A 15,685-nucleotide genomic window follows, 5' to 3' on the forward strand; every position below is an offset into this window, starting at 1 on the left:
CCGCGGGTACCCTAATCCCTCTGCCGGTTTATGGTCGTTCAGCTTTAGCAAATTTCACGCAAGCTTCGTACGTGTATTGGGCTATTCGCAAAGTTCGCGGAGGAATTTAACCATTCGCGGCTTATTCCAGGAAGCGGTGTCGATTGTGCGATGCTTGGGACCAGATATCCCGCGTATCTTTCTACTGAAGCCGAATTTGCATTGTTTCACTTTGGTGAAGCACGGTGGATGCTGCTTTTATCTTTGATTTATCCGCGTACGAAGAACGAAAGTGGCATTCATCCGCCGTGCTCCTCCAAAGTGAAACAGCGCAAATTCGGTAATTTGGTAAAAAGATGCGCAGAATATCTCGTCTCAAGCGTCGCACAATCGACACCGCTTCCTACGACATCTCGTCTACGATACGAATGAAACAAGAATGAAAGCAGCGTTCATTCGCCGTTCTCCTCCAAAGCGATACAGTGTAAATTCGGGTTAAGACGCGTAATGTTTCAGTGACTCGCGAGAGTATTCGAACAGACCTAGAAAATTGTTACGTACATATCGTACAAAATATCTTGAAATCTCGTTGGCATCGTAACGAAGCTCAACTATATTTACGTGTATTGATAAAATTGAAAGCTGATCTGAAAATGGGTAATGAAAGTTGCTGGATGTTTACTGGAGGCATGTACTTCGTGAAGATTACCGAAGTATTTGAGCAGTCAATTATTCGCAATATTAATAAGCCACGATACGTAGCGAGACTACTTTTAGCGCTAATTGCGTGTTCGAGACTATTGTTTGCGTTGTATGCTAATTTCTAACCAAGCGTATGTGTGCAATAACTTCTTGTCTTGCAACTTCATATTCTAGTCTGGTTACGAATTTAAATATGATAATTCGTTTTTAACAAAAATAAAAAGGCACACTGGAGATAGGTGATGCGCAGACGTAAAAATAGTTACTTCCTGTAATCGGCGAATTGTTTCATTAATTGTATATTACGCATTTGTTGGTTTTGTATTATTTCATCTACGATAAGTTGGAACTTTGGTTTACACATTTAGATAATTGATAATTAAGGGATAAATTTCTCATAATTGTCGTTGGATAATCCATGATTGGATTATTTGGACAATCGAAGCATCTCTAATATTCAATGGCCTACGTAAATTTAGCAAAGTTAAACATATACTACTTAAATTAATTAGACGATCGTTCGACAATGAAATGTTCACGTTAGTCAATAACAGAGAAATTATAAAGTACGGTAGATTTTCAATTTATTTGTCAATAATTAATTTAAAAATAATAACACACAACGATGTTCTTTGAAAATTAACAGCCGCGGCAAATTTTCGGAATACGCTTCTTATAAATCGATTAACTCCATTATACCTTCGAGATAAAACATGTAAATGATGATTCAAAGTTAATGAAAACTAACACAGTGGAATTTTGTATAATTTATTAATAATTCTAATTGCACCGATAGTTATGAGCAAATAATAAAAATACCGTGCAATATTTAAGTACTAACGTAGCAATATAGCACTTTATAACGTATAATGGAGGATAAGAAACTACTTACGAATCATTTATGACAATTATATCATTTTTACATTATTCTGTTTTTATTCTGCAACGTTATGACAGATCTGTTCCAATTGCATATTTTTCACTTCTTTCGCGTCATTAGGTGAACGTTATTGCTTCGAAAAGGAATTAATTAAATGTAATTATCACCGATGTTTACATGGAAATAATTAAAATTCCACGAGTTGCGAAACAAAAACAAAAGATTCATCGATTCGTCGATTTGATGTAAAATATGTATTTCATGCTAGTAATTTCGTAGATTTACTAAATTGCAAAGTGAAATGAAATGAAGTGAAAGGTGTTGAAGTATAAAATTGGAAAGTGTAACAATGGGTTACAAAAGTGAACAGCTAAGAGAAAAGTATAACTTTTAGATTGCTATAAAAAGAAAGTACAAGAGTTTAAGGAGGTCTAAACTTTTTTACGAGTTCCTTAAGATTCCAGTAAGCACATATTTTATTGTAGTACGCAGTTTGAGGATTTTTTATCTCACAAATAAGAATTTCACCTTTACTCGTCGAATATTTAATCGTAATATAGTCGATGTCTCCTATGTTAATGAACATACGAACAAAATTAATCAAAGTATGCAAAGTTTCATAATCTAAATAAACAATTTTCGGCGATTCCATTCGTTGGATATAAATGGAATATAAATTTTTCTAATTTGTATCAAACAACTATGAATTCTTTGTAGGTAATTTATCATTTATAATCCATATTAATAAATTTATAATTTATAATTTTTTATCTAAATTATAAAATACGATGGTGATTTCTTAATTTCTTTAAATTCGATCATTACGAAGATAAATATTTCAAAAACGTGTAACGTAACTACGAATTACCAGCGAAAAAAATAACTCAACTGCCGAGAAAGATAGAAATTAATTTCATGAATAAAACAGTAATGAAATTAAATTAGTTTCCAGTAACTATAGATTAAGCATATAATAGTTCCATTCAAGTAATATCAAGATTTTTCCACGACCATTTGTATTTCATTAATATATATAAATAAGGAGAAAGATAACGCAATAGATAATATTGATTAATATTAATGTTAGTAGATAATCTACATAGATAATGAAAACCTATATAAACGCGGTATCATCGTCTTTAATCATCAAAGTGTATCGTCGAAACGAAGTACCAACGATATTTATAATTAACGAGCCAAACTAACATTTCGATATTCTATTTTCAACGGTGTAATACCTAAAATTATTGCTACGATATCGATGTATACGATACGATGAAAATTTCAAATAACAAAAACACATTATCTGCTATAAATAATCTTCGACATACGCAAAGTGTATTTTGAAATTTTTCCAATATTAATTACAGATCGACGCTTTTTTAGAAACCAAAAATGTTTGTACAATTGCCAAAGATCGAAATATTCAAACTCGTAATATTAAACGATAAATTTTGACAATTCGATACGAACATTACTGTAAGTAAAATCCTTACTATCAATTAAACCAATTTTTTTTTTATTGAACAATCGATTTGTTGAAACAAGGTAAAAAGAGCGTTTGTCGAATAACGAAGCAGTGATATTATAAAACGTACGATGTTGGTACTGTAATTGCAAATGTTCAAATAGCGTGGTTTGTTACGCACGAAATGAAGGGAATGTAAAGAGGCACGTTGTCAGTTTGAGATTTGGCTCACGCAGCCAATGATATACATAAGTACTCAATTACAAGCAATAAGAGATAAGATGCGACACGCCAACTATATTTTAACATTATGTCTCGATTTGGCATCTATTTCTATCTATTATAAACATTTTACGTTATATAGATCGCTGCTTAGATTGCGTCTATCCACTTCACACACCAAAGTATACGACACGATAGTACGTAAGTAGTTCGCTTCGAAGAAAACTTTGAAAGTCACGATTAACCACACGAAACAAAATGCTATCGTTACTATCGATACAGAATACAGGCATATTTTCTAATCTTTTGGAGAAACTTCTCCAACAAATTCGATACTGAAAGGTCGATGACGATAGAGTTGTTTCAACGTGGACGTACAAACTATCATAGCAGCTTTATCAGATATTCTATACAATGGCTACGAAAGGTATTTGTACACCACTGTATTCATGACAGCATTCGCATATTAATCAATTATGTCCAAGTATATCGAATTTCGTGTTACGTAATGGTATTTGCGTATGATTATCAAAATACGATATACCATAAAAACGAAATGTAGAATCCGATAGAAAGACACGTCACTGAGAAACGATTTTGACAAAAGTGACATTTCTTACGCTATTTGTAATTTCATCGATCCTATTAATTCAATTTTCAAAAGTTATACGCGTCTGATAACGATAATATCATTGACATGTTGAAATAATTTCGCTATTTTAAACAGCTGTACTTAAGCATTTCGAAAAAAACACACTAATCCTTTATTTTGCTACATATCATATATTTAACGTTATTTTGAACGTCAATAATAAGATTACCTTTGTTCGTTAAAAGAAGCATTTAATAACGTAATGAAGACACATAGTAGTGCACCGACGCGCATATACGAGAACAAGCGAAATTGTTGGCCGACTAAAAAGAAGTATTAACGCAATAACGGTGAAGCAAGTTAAACTGTTAAGTTATCAACTTAACACGCCGTAACGGTGGCGTACAAATAAATTCTTAACACAAAACGAGTCACACCTCGTTCCGTTGGCGCGGATTTACATATACATGCTCGCAAAGGACGGTTTTTTAAAAAGTTGCAGAATTCCGGGGGGGAAATAGAACGATAAAAAATTCGCATCCGCGTGAAAGACCAAACAGTGTATGGTGTAAAATTGCTCGGCACGCTTTTTATACGTCACTGAAAGTTAAACTTGGCTTAATTGCCCCTTTTCATACCGCGCGATCGCGAAAGTGTTTCGCTCGACATCGAAACATTTACAGTTTATTGTTATTTTTATAACCGTTTCCATTTAACTTTTTATTCGAATGTAATTCAACGATTCACACATCCACAACGCTCCCACCACCAGCACCGGTTAGAACACGGGCCGAAGCGATATTTTTCGCCCGATTTTCACGACGCGGCATGTTGAAATTCACGCTTGTTCACGCAACGCACGCAAACACAGTCCGGTTAAAATATCGTGAAAGATAATTCTATTTTTCATATGGTGCGATGCACCGTACCAAACGTTACCATGTTAATGCGCTATCTGTTTTTCGTAACATTTCTTGCGGCCGCAGCTACTGTAAATTTTTCTGCCCGAGAAAAAACATTAACGTGCTCCTTATCAGCAATGGCTATCGAATCGTTTTAAATATTTTTTCCTTTTTTTTTCTCTGCTCTTACTCGCGGAAGTTTTTCCATTGCTTAAAAGATTTATGCATTCCCTCTGAGAAGGATAACGTAGATATTTCAGATTCTTCGGTAATTTATTCTTTGGTAAATATGGCAAGTTTATGCTACGTACATATTAGCTCTTAGTGTTTTCCTCATACATTTGAAAAATCTATTCACGATATTATGTCGTATATAAATGAAAAAGGAAAACTTTGTCCCAGTCTATTATTTTTTTTCACAAATTTATCTATTTATCTATCTTTTTTCTTCTATATATGACATAATATCGTGAATAGATTTGTCAAATTTGTATAATTTTATAATTTGTTAACATCGTTACTATTGCGTTACAGATGATCGTTCATTCATTTAGATAATTTAAAAAATTCGTATAATTAAAAAAGAATTTTAAAAAACACGAAAATTACGATAAATCTAAAAAATCCATTTAGATCAACATAGCAGGAATTTTATCTGTTTTTCTTTCCATTTTCCTTTTCTATAAAGGTAGAGGTTCCAATCTTCGTATCCATAATGACTCGTGTCGCAAACAAAGTTTTTTAACTTCTTAGAAACGTGAAATCGAACGACAAGGTGAAAATAGAGGATCTACCCTTTCAAATGATCACGAACGGATGACTAAACGATCACCTATTTCCACAAAATCATAAAAGTCAAAAGATCGATAATTTTTCGACAAAACTTTGGTGGTTTTTTTTATTGTCGAGTACATAAAGAAGTAAAACAATGTTCGATTGATTTACATTGTTACATAAGCACTGATGCTGATAAAAATTGAGAAATTGACATTTGACCTTGATAAACGATGAGACCGAAATAAAAGAATTTTAAAAAATTTTTACTGTATGAAAAATACTGTATCTCGGTATTAAAAAGAAAAAAGAATACGCTTCATCCAATTCCGTTCGATCTCCGAATTTGTCAACAATCGCACAATTTCATATTCAATTAATGTCTTTATTTATAAATATAATTATATAAGAACAGAACAATATACCTTCTAATATATATATTTTTTTTTTATTAACGAAACTCGTATATAAATATACTTATTGCTGCTCACAGATTCGTTTTAGTATAAGACATATATAAAAAGAAGAGTGTATTTTGCACACGAAATGCGTTAGCAAATAATCTTTTAATAAATGGATAAGAATATTTATGTTTCGATATCGAGGTGAAATAGTCTTCTGTGTTTAACTCTTTCACAGTGCAATAAAATGAAGAGAAATATAGAACAAACGAGATAAAAAATATTTGTTTTCTTGTCAACATTTTTTTGGATTCTTTATTACAGATACTATAAAGTTTGTAATTTTAGCTGTTGATGTGTAATAAATTCCCATGTTATGTATACTACATTTTGAGATAAAACGTTTACGGTACTATACATACATATTACACGACTGGTCTCTCTGAAGAGACTACTTTGCGAAAAGGTTAAGGAATATAACAAAAATGCACGTGACAGATATACAAGAAGAAAATAGAGAAATCTCTATTGCAAAACTTCCTCGCATAATTGAACTGATACTGTGATACGGTGAAATTTTACAAGTCACAAGTCGTAAATTATAAATTACCAGTAGCAATGAATTTTCTTGCGATGCATATAACAGGAACAAATTCGACGATAAAGCAAATGAAATTTGACAAATTACAAGTTATTTGATTCCTCTATTTACGTTAAAATTAAAAAATTATAAGAGAGAAATCCATAAGCTTCGATTCGTAACCTATCTATTTACTAGTATTATTAATTGATAAATTATTATACGACAGATAATAAAGTTACTTTATAGACAATAAAGTGACTTTATGGGCGAACGATAAAATGTCATAATAGACGAAAAATATTGTTTGAGTCGTTATAGAAATTTCAATACCTTTTACTATTAAAATTTCCATTATTGGAAATTATTCAATTACTCGTCCTACACAAATCGATATCGATTCATCTAACCTTTTGCAAAATTCTGCTCCACAGCTGAGAGAACGATTTGATAGCAATCTGGTTGCCATTTTAACGACGTTTAGAAACATCAACGTCAATCGATATTGAAATATCTATAATCCAATCGTACGTACAACAAATTGAACAAATTCAACGATTCAGCACGAGATCAAATATATGATGGTAATAAAAAAGAAGGACTAATAAAAGTTTACCAACGTACATATCTAGCTGCACCTTTAACAAACACACACGCCAGTAATATAATATATACTTACAGCTACTATAAAAAGTATTGGCACATACTCCTACTTTACAATGAAGTGTTTTTGTATCGGCTTCTATATTTCATAATATCAAATGATAGTCTAGCTACGTTCTTCGTTTAATTCCTCTAGAGTTGATCTAATAAAGAATCTAAGAAAACACACGCTGTATCCACGAGTATCGGATAGTTTATGAGCCAGATATTGACGCATGTTCTTAAGTATATCGTTTTCTTAAGACGTATGTAATTTCCAAGTTTAAGCTTTTTACAGTTGGCGTTTAAAATGTCACGCACCAAAGTGAGACATAATAAAGTTGCAACGTAAGAACTTTATGTAAAAGCTAACGTAAAGTCATATAATTCATTAGGAGGAATATTTTGGAAGTTTAATAAATAAAAAGAAAGAATGTGATAATAATAATCGTGTGAAAGTTCTATTAAATGATACGAAGTTTAATAAGCTTAGACGTAATTAGCTAATATGTAAATGCTGTGATAAATACAACGGTGTATCGATACGTTCTGTAGCCATTGTACATTGAATGGTGCGTAGTATGATCAATCCCGGCCTCGAAATAGTTACCAACAAACTACGATTTCAGAGAACGGAATTCAAACCGTGCGGTATCAATTAACGAAATAATTCTCCTAAATTCGACGCTTCGTTTCGATGTTCCGCAGCGATCGTTTCGCATCGACTCGTCGCGATTACCCACGTTTACGCGATACTAAACTGGCGTCATAACGCACACGTAAATCTCCGTAAGTATCTGCCCCACGATTTTCTGCGTTACCTACGATCGTGGATATATCAATCAACGAAAGAAATAAAAAAAAAAAAAAAAAAGGGAAAGAAAGTAAAAGACTTGTCCTACCCAAGATGTTTTTGCACGATTGAAATAATACTATTAATAGAATTTTGTGAGAAAATCAATCGATCGATCGATCAATTTTCTTAAGCGAAATTTCATAATATCGGAACGAATAAAATTTTGTATTTTCAATTTATATGATTTTACTCCAAGTATTCGTTTATAATAATTAACATTGATTATTACTCGACACCCAACGATCTTCTCGAAATTCAAACGGAATACACAGGAAAATATTTTCTTCGAGAGCCAGAATACCATCTTTGATCAACGAATTCGTTGAAATTAATTATAATAATCGAGCAATTAAACGATAGATTAAATTATCAAATGAGTCGGATAATCGAGATAATACGTAATATCTTATTCCTGTTCATGCTGTTTAACGTGAAAAATTATACTTTACCGTAGAAAGTAATGGCTTTTTTCTTTCCCCCTTTTATTACTTTCTTTCTTTCTTTCTTTCTTTCTTTCTTTCTTTCTTTCTTTGCAGTTTGTCGAGCTACAAAAGCCGACGGAGGCCGTTCTCCAAAGGAGAAGCTGTAAACATTGCGCGGTGACGCTAATGAAATTAAATATGACGAAATAATTTTCGTTTTATTAACCCTTTTAAGTCGGCATTTATAAGTGTACATCTTATATGTCCGTTGCGAGCACATAACGCGAGTAATTAATTGGTGGGAACTGTATTCCAAAATCTGCGTTTCTCGTTAATTTTTAACGATCGTATTAGTACCTCGTTAGCTTCGTGTATATTAGTACCATGTAATAATAAAAATTTACATAAATTACACCAGCCCAAGACTCGAATAACACTGCTAATTAATAACTGTAATAATAATAATATATAATATATATATATATATATATATATATATATATACGTACTACAAGTAAAAGTTGTTCCAACACGAAATAAAACGTAACCTACCTAATAGCTTTGTTAACTGATTTCATTTTATAGGGTTTTAAGCGTGTTTATTAATTTCCTAATAAACGTAATGTTTATATGCTACAAATGGTAAGACTGGTCTTTTGCCTGTTCATTGAAATAAGATAGAACCTGGTAGTAGATGGAGATAATTTTTACAGGTAGAATAAGATATGAAAAGACGATCGAAACCTTTACCTTTCGTAATGAAAATTACGTAATGTTATTCCAAATTCTTTTTTATTATTTGTCATCGCATATCTTTATGTTTTAGAGTTCAAAAGTATATCAATTTTAAAACGAAATAAAAAAATTTATCAAAGTAATGGATGAGTGAAGAACAGTTACGATTATTAATAATTTTAAAAGTCTAATCGAAGAATAACTGATCCATTATTCAAAATGCACAAATAATCGCTTATTCTACTTGTTTTTAATGTCGTAACAAGTTCTAAGTAAGAAGAGAGAAAAGTCAGAAAGTGTGGAAATTATTGCGTAAAATTTGCAAGAAGGTAGAATTGATTGCGATAGGATGAAAAATTTTGCCTATGGTAAACATCCATCTGTTCCTCAAATACATCATGATCCTTATCGATCAAAAGTGACTTGATCAAATCACAGCCAACCAGAGGCATTAAAAAATACGTGGCTCGTTTATCCGCGTCGTGTTTTTCAGGCGAAATTACACGAAAGCGTGTCCGCGTTAACGCGCCTATCAATTTCCCCTCGGCAACTTAATTATCCGTTAATTGCAAACTTAAAATCACCGATAAAATATATCACACGTCGGAGATAAATCACCGCGATATTTATGAGTGTACAATTACCAGGCTTAGCGTAAAACTATCTTGCGATTTTCAGAATGGATCGCATATTAGTAGACATTAAACGAATCAGTCGGTTCGTTTGACGATTTAAAAATCGCTATTTCCCCTCGCTATTTTCCCTAATAATTTCCTATCTAATTTTCTAAGTTTTCTAAGTTATTAATTTAAAGAAAAACGATTGTTTTTCCGTTTTTTAGTCGCCTCAAACACGAGCCTCTTAGAAGCTGAATTAATCAAATCCATTGTTTACCGCTTTCTTATCTTCTTAAGGAACAAATGAATTGTTTCCTTTAGATCCTTCGTGCCAAGAATATGGCACAATTAATGGTAAATTCTAAAGCATATTTAAAGAAACAACGCGTGTAACTACTTTTTGTCATATTCTGCAATTTTTACCACGCTACCCGATAATCTTTGCAAATCGATGTAAATATTCAATTCAGAATAAAGCGATAACGATTTATTCGTCAGTGATCGTTCTTAATTTATGTAGAAGAGGTACAGATATATTCAAGAGAAATATCAGAAAGAGAAGGATCGGGTATTTCTAGTGTTAAACGCGACTACAAATGACTTTACAGGTCACAACAATTTTAATACTTCAACCGATAGCTCAAATATGCGATCGGTAAAATTATTCGAAAATTAAAGGTTTATTAATGCGCTACACGTAAATTTATCCCGAAGAGTCGCGAAACTGAAGTTAATTAACACGCGTGCGTCGCTCCTGTTCAATGCATCATTCGTTCATGACTTTGGTGCATCGTTATTTCGAGCAGCGAAATAATGGCGACAAAAGCCAACCGAACAGCTGTTGGTTTTTCTCGTACACTTGTAAGCGTTTAGAAAGCAACGGGTAATTATCGATTGTAAAATGTTCCATTCGAGAATTAGGGATATTCATACAAATTCTAATTATCATAAATTTTTATAGTCACAGAAATGGAACCTGAATAGAAATCTGTAATCTGTTTCTACCTTTTTCAGTTTGATTGTTTTTACTATCTATTTGTTACTATCGGTACAATACTACTATTACTATTAGTAAAACCTGCTAGCACACTATTTGTATTGCTATTGTTATCAAACACTTTACATCGTTAAAAATACCGATTACGTTTCTTAAAAATAGAGAGATACAACAGATACGCTATTTATAATCTATTATATTACCTTTTATTATATTATTCTTTTGAATCGACTTCTTGATAGAACATTATGTTCAACAATTCTATCTCGGTTTCCCCAGTTCACTGTGCTTTTCTTAGATATTTTGAACGAGAATAAATCATCGATCGATGCGTGTTAATAAACTAACACACACGAGACTAGTTACCACGGGACTGTTTTCCAGCGGAACACGAGCAACATGGACCATCGGTCTCGATTTTTCAAAATTATCCCCTGATGATGTCACAGAACGCGACGTGAGATAGACGAAATTCCGTATCGTCGTAGTGCGTCAAGGCGCGAATCAAACGATTTCGCGAACGTAACGAGACCCTGATAGAAAGGATTGCATGGCATATTCTGCAACGTCATTTGTGTATTTCCAAGAATTCTCCTGCTTTTAACTTCACTTTGCGTACTTTATCGTGCACGCTGCATCTCTCGGTGATGAGAACTTCACCATTACGTTCTACGTTTTACTTTAAGAAAGCAGACAGAATCGGTTCTCGGTCTTCAAGCCATACATACCACGATGGACAAAAACGCAACGACATTTATAATTCTACTTTTGATTCAGGTATTTTTAAATCTTCTATCTTTGACGTATTGCCGTCAAGGTTGAAGCATTGGTGAATAACAATGCAGACAAACACCATAAAATACGATATAAAATATAAATTATAAGCGATACCATATAACATATACAACAAAGTTATTAATATTCGAAGCTTGTTTAATTATATCGTTTATTTTATTCGATTCAAGCCTACTGTATGACTTAGGTAGGTACTTTTGCGCTTGAATCTTTCACTTCGATTCTCTCGAAACGTTAGGAATCTTTTTGTTCGTTGGAATAACGAGAGAGGTAGAAAAACTGGAGAAACACAGCAGGGTTAAAAGAAACGTTATTAAAAAAAGGAAAGAACGCGTTTGAACGTAACGATGAATCAATTGGTGAGATAGAAGCGGCGATCGAGAGGATTATGAAACGAGATCGCGCGAGCGATGGCAATATCGAGAGGTGATGGCCATTAGGACCGCGGCAAATATTAATTAAACGGTAATTCTTGCGATCACCGAGCCAGTGGTCCGCGACGATCGAAACCGCAGAGAGGCAATGCGTAATCAGCGGTCGCATTAATAATTTTACGCTTTGTTTCTGCGACGCGTAACCGGCTTTTGCGCTAAATCTCGCGAGCACGATCGATCGTCGAGGTTATCTTGCGCGCGTAATCGAGAGAAAGTCGCGAGAATAGGACGAGAAACGACGCGAATCTCCGCGCGATTGTTACGAGGGCAACGCGACGCTCCGAATTTTTCTATTATTCCTGTAGCGACTGCGAATCTTTTTCATTGATCGTTTAGGATCGTATCAACCACTATGATGGATTATCAGTTGAAATAATATTCACAGTTGAAATCAACGGTTTTCTTTTGCAAGTTTTCGAGGAGATTTTACTTTATCTTTCAAAATTATAATTCTCACAATTTTAACGAGCAAAACTGTTTAATTTGAATCCTTCGGATTGTCATTTTATAGAAAAGGAAATTCGCAATACCCGATGGGATTGTTATTGGTACGCTAATATCCATATGATAATTAGTTGCTTGATAATAGTTATTCCAATCTTATGCATAAATGTTTTTTACTGGCGGTGAAAGGCTCTTTGTTTATTGAAACGAGAGTGAAGTTGAGATAGAAAAATTCGAAGACAGGGTTAACAACATCGATTAATCTTTGCTCGTAAGATCAACTCGCACTCCTAACAGGAATTATACTTCCTATTCAACGAAGGCAGACTGCATTCCCACTAAAGTTTCATTCGAACTGCAACTTTAGTTTCAAATTATGTCTTCTTCTGACCAAGGATTATCAAATATAAATTATGTATAATATTTCAATATTATGTCACCTGACACAGGATGTTACGACAGCTTAACGTTCGCCTAAGTGGCTACTAAAGAAATCATAAGGTTAATACAACCAAATCGCGAATAAACCACGATCCCACATTAATTTATAAACGAAATTTAATAATTCGACGTGATCCAAGACAGATAGCGATTTGCCAAATTATAGATTCGTTAAGCCAATGATCTCATAATTTATGATTCAAACGGTAACGTAATTTTGTAGTCCTTAAGAACGTTTCGAAATTTTCTCACTACTAAAATTAATATATGCTATAGTAATTAATGTTCTATCCCTTCATTTAGTTCTAATATATAATAAATCTGTTGGTATTAGAATTCTCAATCGTTCCAACTATTTTAGACCCGAAGTGCGATCGAATCGATTTTGATCGTCGTTTGGCATATTTCTTATTGATATCTACACCAGGTATCGGGCCACGTTGTAAATTCCAAATGTTGACGCGGGGTTTAATCTCGAGAAACTTATCAAAGATAAAAAAAAAGTACGATCGTATCGACAACGAATCAAAGATCATCTAATACAAAGATTCACCGTAAAGGTACCCAGGTATCCTGGCAAACCCGGATATTCCAAAAATTTCAGATACTGACATAAGAATTAAGATGTACGTTTTTAGATGAAACAGCGGTAAGTTCAGAGTTTTCGCCACGACTTCGTACGGAAGATTCCATGGGATAAGAGGTGTCTGCCAGCACCCAGTCGTCGTTAGCCAGTCGGTAACGACCGGCCTCTCTCCCACCCACGTTTAAATGCGAATCAAGTAGGAAATCCAGGCGGCGCGTGTGCAAGAATAAAGGAAAGAGGAAGAGAAGTACTCGGCAAGTTCAGGAGGGAGAGCAAGAGAAAGCAGGAGGAAGCTAAAGTGTTCTAGAAGGAGACGAAGCGCGAAATAGAGGATAGGAAAAAGGAAAAAAAGAGACGAAGAGAGGAAGAGAGAGCTAGGGTAAGCTAGGCGAAAATAACGATGGCTCGCCATAAATCAGGCAAGGCGACGGTCACGACTGCGGGAATCGCCTCGCTGCGAAAAAGCTCGCTCGGTTACCAATGACTAATCCCCGTGGTAAGCTTTTTGCGACGGCTTCCTTTTGCGCGCACGCCGCGCCCGTGATCGCCGGTGCTTATCGGCCGTTGCACGCCGGAAAAAAAGGCTGCGGCGTGGCGGCGTGAGCCGTGGCCGTGGAAAAATTATTTTCGAGCTCCACGGAGAAACGGACGCGGAGAAATGAAACCTTCGGTCGCGACTTCTTGTCACGGGACCGCTCGCCGACGCTCTCCGCGTGCCTCGTTTAACCGAGATCGCGCGTATTTAATTTTGTCGCAACAAATTAATTTGTAAGATCCATTGAACGTATACACCGTGGCCTTAAATTCGTGGTACGATCTGCCCGTTCCCTGATCGTAGATCTCAGTCAATCAGAAATACCAAGAGCGTTCGACAGACATTTTTAAGATCGCCTGCCAAGTATCGTGATTCTCCTATCCCATTTAATTCTCACAATTACGATGATATTGTTAGGAGTGTGAATCTTCAAGTCTCAATCGATAGGCGATACATAAACGATATTACATTTGTATATAAAATTCTTAGAAGCTCAACAACTTGTGACCCTAGATCGTACACCCAATCTCCCAAAATGTTTACCTTCGAAAGAACGCGAGATTACTTGTTGTTAAACACTGAGCAACTGTACATCGCTTATGACTACCATAGCTATTTTAATGGGATAATGAATTTGACTAACTTCGTCAGAAGATTGATACACTTAGACGACCCATGGAATTTCTAAGATCCCTCTTAAGAGAGATTTTATAACTTTTCTATCTTAATTGTCGATTTTACGCATCAGCTTCTTGTTCCTAATTGTTACTTATCATTTCTTTTCATTTCTACCATCTTACGGTTTGCTATCTTTCCTGTATCGATCCTTTTTCACTAATGACATTTTCCCCGTGTTTCTTTCCGGTGACACTAATAAGTAAAATATAATACGAAACACGACTGAAGTCAGAGAGATTCTATGGCTCAGATCTACGGAATAAGATACAGATCGAGAATAACAAAATTACGTTAGAAGCAAATCTGTCTGGCTTCAACTAGACAGAGTACGAAAATGTATCATTAAAACGGCGACAATTTCGACGAGGGTCGAATTTTGGTTAAACGAGACTCTCGATTCTAAAATCGCTCGATCTTATTCTCCAATAAGTATTTATACAATACGTTCGATGATACGTGTTATTTCGAAAATTATAAATTTACTATTGGTAAAGTGGAATACCAAGATATAGAATTATATTTGAATCGTGTATTTAATTTTGGTACGAAAATTTATCCCAACGTATAAGAGCAACTAATGAATATAGTTAAACTGGATAATCTGGGTAGATATGTGCTAGTTTGAAAATTGTACAATGTTATTCTATAGTGACGTGAAATGTTTGGCAACGAAATCCGATTATGTATATTCGTGTCGTGCATGTAATTTTACAACGGAAAATAATTGTAAGATCGGATGAATGTATTTCAGGTAACTGGATAATCTTGAAAGATACGTGTTACTGCGAGTATCTTATTTTGTTATTATACTGATATTATATTAATACTGGCATAACACTGGCATAGAAAATAGTTGTAAGGTTGCTAGAATATACTTCAACTGAATGGATAATACTGTGAGGTATATGCTATTTTAAGTAGTACGTAAATACCTATTTCATAATTGTTACTGATAATGTAACTTCATTAGAATATCTGAAAAATATTGTTGTTGTAGATAATT

The 15,685-nt window shown here is 34.1% G+C and overlaps 1 protein-coding gene and 1 long non-coding RNA gene across 6 annotated transcripts in view; one reads left to right on the top strand and one right to left on the bottom strand.

Annotated features, from left to right (window-relative positions):
- Positions 1-15,685, bottom strand: part of mamo (zinc finger protein 628-like) — a 100,798-nt gene that overhangs the window by 72,939 nt on the left and 12,174 nt on the right. The gene's annotated exons all lie outside the window — the stretch shown is intronic.
- Positions 11,422-13,639, top strand: LOC138181947 (uncharacterized). Of its 2 annotated transcripts, none has more exons than XR_011173655.1 (3): positions 11,422-11,546; positions 13,245-13,451; positions 13,522-13,639. It is a non-coding gene; the product is annotated as an uncharacterized LOC138181947 (long non-coding RNA). The 2 variants fall into 2 exon arrangements; XR_011173654.1 differs by having other exon boundaries at positions 13,508-13,607.

This window comes from Bombus flavifrons, chromosome 7, assembly GCF_040668555.2.
Source record: "Bombus flavifrons isolate JBK064 chromosome 7, iyBomFlav1_principal, whole genome shotgun sequence".
In the NCBI taxonomy this organism is placed as follows: Eukaryota; Metazoa; Arthropoda; class Insecta; order Hymenoptera; family Apidae; genus Bombus; species Bombus flavifrons.